Source organism: Mauremys mutica, chromosome 4 (assembly GCF_020497125.1).
Source record: "Mauremys mutica isolate MM-2020 ecotype Southern chromosome 4, ASM2049712v1, whole genome shotgun sequence".
NCBI classification, from domain to species: domain Eukaryota; kingdom Metazoa; phylum Chordata; order Testudines; family Geoemydidae; genus Mauremys; species Mauremys mutica.
In genome coordinates, this window is record NC_059075.1 from 123799751 (window position 1) to 123812960 (window position 13210).

Below are 13210 nucleotides of genomic sequence, written 5' to 3' on the forward strand. Positions count from 1 at the left end.
TTTAACACTATGTTAAAATTCAGGCCCACTATGTAATTCAGGCCCAACCTACTATACCTAAATCTTATTTCTGTACCCTAAGACATTTATGGGTACTTTTATCCTATATGTTAGTGGATTATGACACTTACTCTCTATATATTAATAAAAACTGTCAACTTAGGCTCTCTTGGTGACTTCCAAGTTGTGGTGTACCCTGTGGTTACCAACCGGTTGTAGAGGCCGGATAAACCTGTTAATTGTTGTGTATAGTTCCTCCCTTTGGTTCCCCAAAGTTCAAGGACCATTCTTATCTGTGCCAAAGGTTACCAGCTTTTATGCTGACTTACTCTTAACTGATTATACTTTTAGCTATATAGTGGATCTTACAGGCTGGTAGGCTTCTTGCATTTCAGCAAAACTTCTTATTAGGAAACACATATCATATGCCTCAACACATCCTAAATTCAAAGGAATTAATAATGATAAAATATTAGAATGAAATGGATTAATTCAGAAAAAGAAACATTATTTGATACGGCTGGCTGGATTAGTAGGATATAATAGCTAGCAAAGTAATCTTATGAGCTACAGAGCTCTGGCCCTCATAGACCATGTATGGGCTTTGGAGACCAGAGTGGCTGAACTGGAGGAGCTGAGGGAGACAGAAAGGTACATAGATGAGACTTTCTGGGACATAGTAGAACAGTCCCACCCCCAGTCTGACAGCCTCTTTGCTGTTGAGGAGGTTGAAAGTCCCAAGGAAGGAAAGCACCTAACTGGAGCAGAGGGAAACAATCCCATAGTTGGGACCCTCCTTCCAGATGATGTTATGGTATCCTCTAGTACTATTAGAAAGAGACAAGTCTTAGTAATGAGCGATTCGATCATTAGAAACATAGATAGCTGGGTTTGCGATGACCCAGAGAACCGCATGGTGACTTGCCTGCCTGGTGCGAAGGTTGCGGATCTCTCAAGACATTATGGGTTTGGCTACACTTAGAATGTCATAGTTGGAAGAGACCTCAGGAGGTCATCTAGTCCAACCCCCTGCTCAAAGCAGGACCAAGCCCCAGACAGAGTTTTGCCCCAGATCCCTAAATGGCCCCCTCAAGGATTGAGCTCACAACCTTGGGTTTAGCAGGCCAATGCTCAAACCACTGAGCTATCCCTCCCCCCACTTGCAGCTGTACAGCGCTGGGAGTTAAAGCTGTCTTCGTACAGCTGTGTAGGGAAAGCGCTGCAGTGTGGCCACACTGACAGCTACCAGCGCTGCAGTGTGGCCACATTTGCAGCATTTGCAGCAGTGTTGGGAGTGGTGCATTATGGGCAGCTATCCCACAGAGCACCTCTTCCCATTCTGTAAAAGCAGCAAAGAATCCTGTGGCACTACTTGCATCCGACGAAGTGGGTATTCACCCACGAAAGCTCATGCTGCAAAACGTCTGTTAGTCTATAAGGTGCCACAGGATTCTTTGCTGCTTTTACAGATCCAGACTAACATGGCTACCCCTCTGATACTCTTCCCATTCTGGCGCCGTGGGTTGTGGGAAGGGGGCGGAGGGTGCGGGTCATTCTGGTTCCTGTCTCAACACTCCGTGATGCATTGCTTCACATCCCAGCAATCCCTGTGTTTCCGTCCACATTTAGCGCCATCTTTGCACGGTTTCTGTGCAGCGCGATTCTGTGTTCCATTTCAGTCTGTAGGAAATGGAGCCCGAACTGCTGAGGAGTCTGCTGACGAGTCTCGCCAGCACATCACGTTTGGCAGTTGAGCTATTTCTTAAGATCCAAAGTGACAGTGAGGAGTCCGACAATGATAGCGAGTCACGCAATGCGTACAACATGAAATTGCTTGTGGCAGTCACAGACATGCTCAGCACCATGGCACGCCGCTTTTGGGCTCGGGAAACAAGCACTGAGTGGTGGGATCACATCGTCATGCAAGTCTGGGATGATGAGCAGTGGCTGCAGAACTTTCGCATGAGAAAAGCCACTTTCATGGGACTGTGTGAGGAGCTCGCCCCCACCCTGCGGCGCAAGGACACGAGCTTGAGAGCTGCCCTGCCGGTGGAGAAGCGGGTGGCTATTGCAATCTGGAAGCTGGCAACTCCAGACAGCTACCGATCGGTCGTGAACCAGTTTGGAGTGAGAAAGTCGACCGTTGGAATCGTGTTGTTGCAAGTTTGCAGGACCATTAATCACATTCTGCTAAGAAGAACCGTGACTCTGGGGAACGTGCAGGACATTGTGGATGGCTTTGCACAAATGGGTTTCCCTAACTGTGGCGAGGTGATAAATGGGACGCATATTCCTATTCTGGCACCACCCCACCTAGCATCCAAGTATGTTAATCAGAAGGGGTATTTCACTATGGTTCTCCAGGCGCTTGTGGCTCACCTTGGGCGTTTCATTGACATTAACGCAGGCTGGCCCAGAAAGGTGCATGATGAACGCATCTTTCGGAACACTGGCCTCTTCAGGAAGCTGCAGGCCGGGACTTTTTTCCCAGACTGGAAGATCACAGTAGGGGCCGTCGAAATGCCCATTGTGATCCTTGGCGACCCTGCTTACCCGTTAATGCCATGGCTCATGAAACTGTACACAGGGAGCCTTGAAAGCAGCAAGGAATGGTTCAACTACAGGCTGAGCCGGTGCCAAATGACTGTGGAGTGTGCTTTTGGCCGTTTAAAGGGGCGCTGGCGATCTCTGTATGGGAAGCTGACTTGGGGGAAAGCAGCATCCCCGTAGTTATATCCGCGTGCTGTACCCTCCATAATATTTGTGAAGGGAAGGGTGAAAGATTCAGTCAGGCATGGACCTCCGAGGTTCAATTCGTGGAGGCTGAATTTGCACAGCCAGAGAGCAGAGCTACTAGAGAGGCCCAGCACAGGGCTGCAAGGATTAGGGATGCCTTGAGGGAGGAATTTGAGGCTGAAAACCAACAGTAATGTTTGGTGCCTTGCACAGGAGTGAAGTGCAGTGGTTACAATGTTAGTAGGAATCTGTGTTTGCTAAGCTGATTTGCAGTGCCTGTTTCTTTCCTGGGCTAAGGTATCTTTAACTTTATGGAATAATAAAGACTGTTTTCAAAGCCAAGAATTCATTTATTGAAAAGAAAATTACTTTATTGAAAGACACACAACTTTTTTGGAATCTGAAAGGACAAGGGGGTGGGGTGGGGAACTGTACAATCACAGATTTGCATATGTCCTGTCTGGAGTGCTGTGCAATGACTGCTGCACTTCAGGATGGCTATACTGCATGGTGATGGGGGTTGAGTGCAGAGAGTAAGGGTCGTAGTTCTCAGTGCTGGTTGGTAAACGTACAGGTGTTGGAGGCAGCTGGTGGTGGTAAGAACCCGGATGTTGGGGAAGGGGGTTTGGAGCTGACATGGGGGCACAAGGGAAAGAGCTTTGGGACAAGGGGTGCAGGGGGGAGGCAGTGGCAGTAGTGCTCTGCCTGCATGGCTATGAACGCCTGGATAGAGTCCGCTTGGTGCTCCAGGATGCTTATCAGCCGCTCCGTGCTTTGCTTCCCGTGTGCTGCATTTTCCTTGCGGATCCTGCTTTCCCTCTCCCTCCACTCCTGCGCTTTTTGTTTCTCTGTGAGAGATTGGTGCATCACTTCTTGCAGCATGTCCTCTTTGCTTTTTCTCGGTCTCTTCTGGAGGTTTTGAAATCTCTCAGACGTTGATAACACGGACAGCCAAATCTCAAGGTTGCATCTGTAAAGGCAAAATGCAACACTTAACAGAGGCAGCATTGTTTATACCAGACAGAGTAATTCCACTGCACTTAAGGAGGGCACATTAACAATCTTCACAATAGCATAATTTTCCCATCCCAAAGAGAGTGCACATAACCCACGGGAGCCCCAAAATGGTGAGTAAGGGGAACTGATTGTTTCAGGGCTGTACTGTCCTCTGGGTTTCTGTGCTTTGGGGAAAGCAAACAGCTGCAGGGGGGCACCTACACTGAACACTATCCCAACATTTTCCATAGGAGCTTATCCTGGAAGATATCTCGCTGCTGCGGGTCACCTGGGAAGGGGAACTGATTGTTTCAGGGTTGTACTGTCCTCTGGGTTTCTGTGCTTTGGGGAAAGCAAACAGCTGCAGGGGGGCACCTACACTGAACACTATCCCAACATTTTCCATAGGAGCTTATCCTGGAAGATATCTCGCTGCTGCGGGTCACCTGGGAAGGGGGAATGATTGGTTCAGGGCTGTACTGTCCTCTGGATTTCTGTGCATTGGGGAAAGCAAACAGCTGCAGGGGGCACCTACACTGAATACTATCCCATTTTCCACAGGAGTTTATCCTGGAAGATATCTCGCTGCTGCGGGTCACCTGGGAAGCACGGGACGGTCTTCTACTGCAATGCGGATTCCGCCCTGGCCCCTATGCAGCTTGCCTGTGTGCAGCAATGGTCCACCACCCCTCGCGGCACAGTGGCGTGGACACGTTAGCCTGACTGGGACAAGGACCACAGTGGCTCTCCCAATAAACCTGTGCAAGCGCATTGCCCATGCTCTGGATGAGACTTTTGAAGAGATTACCGAGGCCGATTACCACGACATGATAGACCACATCAATGCGCTATTCCACATTTAGGCATGCATGAATGCAGCCCTAACCCTCCCTCCTCTCCCGAAAAATTTCCATCCTGAAAATAAAAGCCGCTTACTGGGAACCTGCTCCGCTGTTTGTCCTCCACCAAGTACCGGCTGCTGCGACTAGCTACCTTCCTCCTGGCTTGAGAAGAGCTCCTGGCTGCATGGCTCCAGGGACTCCGGGGTGTCTCCCCCAACCCCAGTACCCTCACTCTCACTTTCCTCTTCCTCCTCCTCCTCCTCCCCCCGCTCTGAAATGTCCATGGTGGTCCTCGGAGTGGAGGTGGGGTCACCCCCAAGTATCGTGTCCAGCTCTTTGTAGAAACAGCAGGTTATGGGGGGCAGCACCGGAGCAGTGGTTTCCCTCACAGGCTTTGCAGTAGGCACTCCGCAGCTCCTTCACTTTAACCCTGCACTGCAGCGCGTCCCGGTCATGGCCCCTTTCCATCATGGCCCTTGATACCTGCCCAAAGGTATTGTAATTCCTACGGTTGGAGCACAGCTGGGACTGCACAGCTTCCTCCCTCCAAACACTGATGACCTCAGTCATGCTGGGGCTCGTATGCCATGTGGAGGTATGGTCACCTGGAAAGATTCACTGATTGCACTCCACACCTGGAGCAAACAGGAAGGGGATTTTTAAAATTCCCAGGGAATTTAAAGGGCCAGTCTGGCGGTTGGTCACCTGAGGCCAGGGCAGTAGAGTTCGAACTGATGAGCAGAGTGGCTGAACAGGCATTCTGGGATACCTCCGAATACTTCTGTAGGCCAATAACAGCGCTTTTGGTGGCCACACTGGCGGGGCAGAGCTGCATCAGCAGCGATATAGTCTTTATTCCCCTTGTTGAGGTGGAGTAAAACCAGCACTGTAGCCAGCGAGATGCAGCGCTGTATGTGCCTTGCCAGTATGGACGGTGAGTGAGTTGCAGCGCTGTAAAGCCACCACCAGCACTGCAACTTTCAAGTGTAGCCAAGCCCCTAGATACTTATATGTAGTGCTGGGGAGGAGCCAATGGTTGTGGTACATGTAGGTACCACTGACAGAAGGAAAGGTAAGAGAGAGGTCCTGGAGGCCAAATTTAGGCTTCTAGATAAGAGATTGAGCTCCAGCACCTCCATGGTAGCATTCTCTGAGATGCTCCCAGTTTGCAGATGGAGGTATCATTAGAGGAGGTTTTGGAACAAATTGATAAATTAAACAGCAATAAGTCACCAAGACCAGATGGTAGTCACCCAAGAGTTCTGAAGGAACTCAAATGTGAAATTGCAGAACTACTAATTGTAGTATTCAGAGTAGCAGCCATGTTAGTCTGTATTTTATATCATCTGCAACTTTTACCACCTCACTGTTTACCCCTTTTTCCAGATCGTTTATGAATATGAGAGCACCTTCCCTTGTTAGTCTTTAAGGTGCCACAAGTACTCCTGTTCTAATTGTAGTATGTAACCTATCATTTAAATCAGCTTCTCTACCAGTAGCTAATGTGATGCCAATTTTTAAAAGGGCTCCAGACATGATCCCGGCAATTACAGGCCTGTAAGCCTGACTTCAGTACGGGGCAAACTCGTTGAAACTATAATAAAGAACAATATTGTCAGACATACAGATGAACACAATTTGTTGAGGAAGAGCCAACATGGTATTGGTAAAGGGAAATCATGCCTCACCAATCTACTAGAATTCTTTGAGGGGGTCAACAAGGATGTGGACCAAGGGGATCCAGTGGATATAGTGTACTTAGATTTTCAGAAAGCCTTTGACAAGGTCCCTCACTAAAGGCTCTTACGCAGAGTAAGCTGCCATGGAATAAGAGGGAAGGTGCTCTCATGGATTAGTAACTGTTTAAAAGATAGAAACAAAGGGTAGATATAAATGGTCAGTTTTTAGAATGGAGAGAGGTAAGTAGTGGTGTCCCCCAGGGGTCTGTTCTGGGACCAGTCCTATTCAACATATTCATAAACGATCTGGAAAAAGGGGTAAACAGTGAGGTGGTAAAATTTGCAGATGATATAAAATTACTAAAGATAAGACCCAGGCAGACTGCAAAGAGCTACAAAAGGATCTCTCAAAACTGGGTGACAGGGCAACAAAATGGCAGATGAAATTTAATGTTGATAAATGCAAAGTAATGCACATTGGAAAGCATAATCCCAACTATACATATTGTGACAGACCCAGGCGAGTGGGGTACAGGAGTCTGGTAGAGGGCAAATATACTGGTCACTGGGTGAGTAGTTTTCTGTTCCCTGAGTGACCAGAGCAGGGGCTGCACTAGAGTAATCAGGAACCTGCTAGAACCAATTAAGGCAGACAGGCTGATTAGAACACTAGCAGCCAATCAAAGCAGGCTAATCAGGGCACCTGGGTTTAAAAAGGAGCTCACTCCAGTCAGGGAGGGGGGAGCCAGAGGAGAGGAAGTGTGTGTGAGGAGCTGGGAGCAAGAAGTGCAGGAGCTGAGAGTGAGAGGGTGTGCTGCTGGAGGATTGAGGAGTACAAGCATTATCAGACACCAGGAGGAAGGTCCTGTGGTGAGGATAAAGAAGGTGTTTGGAGAAGGCCATGGGGAAGTAGCCCAGGGAGTTGTAGCTGTCATGCAGCTGTTACAGGAGGCACTCTAGACAGCTGCAATCCACAGGGCCCTGGGCTGGAACCCGGAGTAGAGGGTGGGCCCGGGTTCCCCCCAAATCTCCCAGACACAGGAGAAGTTGACCCAGACTGTGGGGAAGATCACTGAGGTGAGCAAATCTGCCAAATAAGCGCAGGACCCACAAAGGTAGAGGAGGAACTTTGTCACAATATAAATGATGTGGTCTAAATTAGCTGTTACCACTCAAGAAAGAAATCCCAGAGTCATTGTGAATAGTTCTCTGAAAACATCCACTCAATGTGCAGCAGCAGTTAAAAAAGCAAACAGAATTCTGGGAATAATTAAGAAAGGGATAGATAATAAGACAGAAAACATCATGTTGCCTCTGTATAAATCCATGGTACGCCCACATCTTGAATACTGTGTGCAGATGTGATCACCCCATCTCAAAAAAGATATATTGGAATTGGGAAAGGTTCAGAAAAGGGCAACAAAAATGATTAGGGGTATGCAACGGCTTCCGTATGAGGAGAGATTAATAAGACTGGGACTTTTCATCTTGGAAAAGAGACTGCTAAGGGGAGATATGATTGATGTCTATAAACTCTTGACTGGTGTAAAGAAAGTAGATAAGGAAGTGCTGTTTACTACTTCTCATAACACCAAATGAAATTAATAGGCAGCAGGTTTAAAACAAATAAAAGGAAGTATTTCTTCATACAATGCACAGTCAACCTGTGGAACTCCTTGCCAGAGCATGTTCTGATGTCCAAGACCATAACAGGGTTAAAAAAGAACTAGATAAATTTATGGAGGATAGGTCCATCAATGGCTATTAGCCAGGATGGGAAGGAATGGTGTCCCTAGCCTCTGTTTGCCAGAAGCTGGGAACGAGCAACAGGGGATGGATCACTTGATTCTGTTCATTCCCTCTGGGGCACCTGGTCCTGGCCACTGTCAGAAGACAGGATACTGAGCTAGATGGACCTTTGGTTTGACCCAGTAGGGCCATTATTATATGTCCTGATTAGTGTAGAACTGTGATACCACCTTCAGTAAGAAGGCTTGGTGGGGTCACAGCTGGACCTTGTCCTTGTAGAACACTGCATAGGGGGGTTCCCAATGTCAGTGCTCTAATCTGTGAAATCCTTCATGCCAAAGTAATCGCCACTGGGAAGGAGACCTTCCACAAGAGAAGCAGCAGCAAACAAGAATCTAATGGCTTGGGGGGAGGGGAGGGGCATGAGTCTTGGCAGCACCAGGTTCAGATCACAAGGAGGGATAGGGTCACAAACCTGGAGTAAAGACACTCTAGATCTTTCAGGAACCTGATTGTCATCTCATGGGGGAAAAGTGGTTTACCGTGGACCGGAGGGTGGAAGGCCAAGATGGCCACCAGATGAACCTTGATGAGAAGGCCAGACCTTGTTGCTTGAGACAGGTAGTCTATGATGGACTGTGGTGAGGCCCAGTGAGGAGAAAGATTCTGGTTGGAGGTCCAATGTGCAAAGCACTTTCATTTAGCCAGGGTAGGTTGCCTTGGTGGAGTGCTTTCTACAACCTATTAGGACCTGTTGCACTTGCTCCAAACATGCACGCTCCTCCGCATTCAGCCACGCAGCAGCCATGCCATCAGGTGCAGAAATGCTAGGTTCGAGTGCAGCAGATGGCCGTGGTTCTGGGAGAGCAAGTCTGGCCGGAGCAGAAGTGATGCTAATGGTGATGCTATCGAAAGTTCTAACAAAGTGCTGAATCAGTGCTGGTGTGGCTGCTCCAGAGCTATCAGGATCACCTTTGCTCTGTCCCACTTGACTTTCAAGAGGACCTTGTGGACCAATGGTATTGGCAGGAAGCTGTACAGCAAAGCCCCTGACCATGGAGATAGGAAGCCATCTGACAGGGAACTTTTGGTGAGCCCGCAAATCAAGCAGAGCCGGCAACACTTCCTGTTCTGTCTGGATGCAAACAGGTCCACCTGAGGAGTTCCCCACCTCTGGAAGATGATGTCAACCACCTCTGGAGAAGAGGACAAGGACCTGCTTAGGAGAGCTGCTAACATATACCTGGAGTTGTGAGTCCACGGGATGAATGGCATGCTGCATACAGAAGACCAATAACTGGAAAGCATCTTGGCACAGGGCTGTCGAGTGTGCTCCGTCTTGCTTGTTGATATAGAACATCGCTGTGGTATTGTCCATCACGATTTGGACCACTCTGCCCTTCAGGAAGGGAAGAAATACTTGGGAAACCACTATTAACAGTTTCTGTTGCAAGAGAAGGTTGCATTCCAGCGACCATCATGGGCAGTAAGAAGGGACTGAGAGGGCACAGGGCTGGCGGTGACTAATATATTGGTGCATGAGTGTTGGGCTCCAGAGGCTGCCAGAGCCAGCCCTCTAGATACCACTAAGGCAAAAATCTCTGGCAGCCATGCACGTGGATGCGCACACACCTAACATGGAATTGACAGGAGCAAGCACTTGAAGAAGAACTAGGAACTACTGGGAATAGAACCCATCCCTAATGTTGCAGAGGGACCTCCTCTTACAACCCCCCAGGCCAGTAAAGACTGAACCTGCCTGAGGAGCAGTGTCTCATGAAAGGAGTCCACGAAGAAAGCTGGGGTAGGGGTCAGGGAGGAGGAATGGAGAGGAACCGTATGGCATAACCTGATCTGACTGTGCTTAGGACCCAGATGTTCATGGTAATCAAGTCTCAGACGCCATAAAAATGAGTCAGCCTGTTCCCAAACAAGGAAGATGGCGAAGGAGAGAACATCACTGAATCACTGTCCTAGACATGTATCAAAATAGGTGCTTGCTGGATCTCAGCATGGGCGGGGGTGGAATCAGCCAGCTGGTTAAATCCAGAACCAGAGAACCTTCTCCTCTGTGATGAGTGGTTTTTCTGGTAGTAATCCTGCTGTCTAACAGGAAGGGAGGACTATTCAAAAAAACACTGTGAGCAGTAGTGCAACTGACCATTATTGTGACTATGCCAGCTCATGCCAAGGCCCCGGGCCTCACTGACAAATGCGTAGCTGGAAACCAGTCTGGCTTACCTGTGGGTTAATATTATTAAAATAGATATTAGTGTTATAAGAATGTGTTTAGGTGCGCACCAAACCATTCTGTCCAGTTCTAAGATGGCCTCATTAATTGGGAGGGCCTCCCTGGTCAGTCCTTGGAGTTGCAAAATGTCCAAGAGCTGGTGTTGAAGGTCCTGGATCTCCTTTAATGGGATCTGTAGATCATTAGTGACCCATTATAACAGCTCCTGATACTGACAGTAATCGTCTGGTGGAAAACAAAGGAGTCTGGAGAAGAAGCTGCCCCTGTTGGAACCATCAGTACCAGCAGAACTGGTTCTGGATCTTCCTTCTTATACACCAATGGTTCTGGCTGATGAAAGAGGGAGACGCAGTACAACTCCTGAGGGGTCTGGATGCCTGCCACAGAGGCCCAAAAGGCAAAAAGGAGGGATTCATCAGTTGCAGTGGGCCCCATGGGTATCTGCACCAACAGATCCTGGGGTAAGCGGAGGTTTGGTAATTGTAGCCTCTCAACTGCCTGTCAGGGGCCCTGTGCCTCCACGGAGATACTGGTGCAGCTACCTCCTCTGACTCCAAGGATGGTTCCATTGGTAGTGGCAGTACTATCAGTATTTGGTCGCTCCTCCCCAATGGCTGGAGATGGCACTGCTCCTGAGACATCTCTAACAATTCCTCTGCTAGAATAAGGATGGCCCTTAGGAGGGTAGGTCCAGAAAGGAATGGAGACTGTGGGGTAGGGGAGGAATCTATCCTCTGGTGTTAGAAAGGTCTCCATACAGCCAGCAGAAATACCTGAAGGACCCAGCTTTTCTGTTGCAGCCAAATGGTCTCTAGGTTAATGAGGCAGTACTAACAATGAGCTCGGACCTGCACTTGTAGATGGGACTGGCAAATGTTCATCTTTTTGCTTCAGTACCACAGCCACTGTTGGAATCAGTAGATCTCTCTTTTTGCATGCGTTGACCTACAATCTGAGGCTTTTCAGCAGCACCAGTTCCATGGGTTCTGTACATGACATCTCACCTGACCAGGACCAGCTTGGGGCGGGAACTAATTTCTTCTGGATGGTGCTGTGACAGGCATCCGCAGCATGCAACCTGGAACCGGGGTACTACTGAGCCCTCTGACATACCAATCCCACCCCACCCCCCCACACACACACACTGTGCAGCTGTGATAAGCTGTAGACTGCTGCCAGTCCTTCACTCACACAGACACTTATACAGGAAGGGTGTGACATTATATGATTAAAATAGGACCATGTTGATCATTGTTGTTACCACTGTTATACAATTGCACCAAACCTTGTACGAAGTATTGCATGTAAGCAGTCAATGGAAAAGTTATGATTTCCTGAATGTGATTATCCTATTTGTATGCATGTATCATTTTTGTATCTGAAGTTATGAATATTGACCAATATGCCTGTATTTCAAATGTGTTTGCTCCTGTGGTAACACCCACAAGGTATTTACATCCAGTCTAGCCAGAACATTGTGAAGGGAATGTTTAAATTGACGGCCCATCAATGAACACAATGGGCCATGAAAGAAGCTCATCCTACCTGAGGGACTTTCCTGAGGACATTCTAGGTAGAGTATAAAAACAGCAAGGAGTCCAATGACATCTAGACTGGACTATAAGGTGGATAGAAAGCTGGCTAGATCGTCGGGCTCAACGGGTAGTGATCAACGGCTCCATGTCTAGTTGGCAGCCCGTTTCAAGTGCAGTGCCCCAAGGGTCGGTGCTGGGGCCGGTTTTGTTCAATATCTTCATAAATGATCTGGAGGATAGTGTGGACTGCACTCTCAGCAAATTTGCAGATGACACTAAACTTGGAGGAGTGGTAGATACGCTGGAGGGTAGGGATAGGATACAGAGGGACCTAGACAAATTAGAGGACTGGGCCAAAAGAAACCTGATGAGGTTCAACAAGGACAAGTGCAGAGTCCTGCACTTAGGATGGAAGAATCCCATTCACTGTTACAGATTAGGGACCAAATGGCTAGAAAGCAGTTCTGCAGAAAAAGACCTAGGGGTTATAGTGGACAAGAAGTTGGATATGAGTCAACAGTGTGCCCTTGTTGCCAAGAAGGCTAACGGCATTTTGGGCTGTATAAGTAAGGGCATTGCCAGCAGATCAAGGGATGAGATCATTCCCCTCTATTCGACATTGGTGAGGCCTCATCTGGAGTACTGTGTCCAGTTTTGGGCCCCACACTACAAGGAGGATGTGGAAAAATTGGAAAGAGTCCAGCGGAGGGCAACAAAAATGATTAGGGGGCTGGAGCACATGACTTATGAGGAGAGGCTGAGGGAACTGGGATTGTTTAGTCTGCAGAAGAGAAGAATGAGGGGGGATTTGATAGCTGCTTTCAACTACCTGAAAGGGGGTTCCAAGGAGGATGGATCTAGATTGTTCTCAGTGGTAGAAGATGACAGAACAAGGAGTAATGGTCTCAAGTTGCAGTGGGGGAGGTTTAGGTTGAATATTAGGAAAAACTTTTTCACTCAGAGAGTGGTAAAGCAGTGGAATGGGTTACCTAGGGAGGTGGTGGAATCTCCTTCCTTAGAGGTTTTTAAGGTCAGGCTTGACAAAGCCCTGGCTGGGATGATTTAGTTGGGAATTGGTCCTGCTTTGAGCAGGGGGTTGGACTAGATGTCCTCCTGAGGTCCCTTCCAACCCTGATATTCTATGATTCTATGATTTTAAAGGCTAACAGATTTATTTGAGCATAAGCTTTTGTGGGTTAAAAAAAACACTTCAGATGCATGGAGTGAAAATTGCAGATACAGGCATACATATATATTGGCACATGAAGAGAAGGGAGTTACCTTACAAGTGGAGAACCAGTAATGACAAGTTCAATTCAGTCAGGGTGGCTGTGGTCCACTCCTAATAATTGATGAGGAGGTGTCAATACCAAGAGAGGGAAAATTGCTTTTGTAGAGAGCCAGCCATGCCCAGTCCCTATT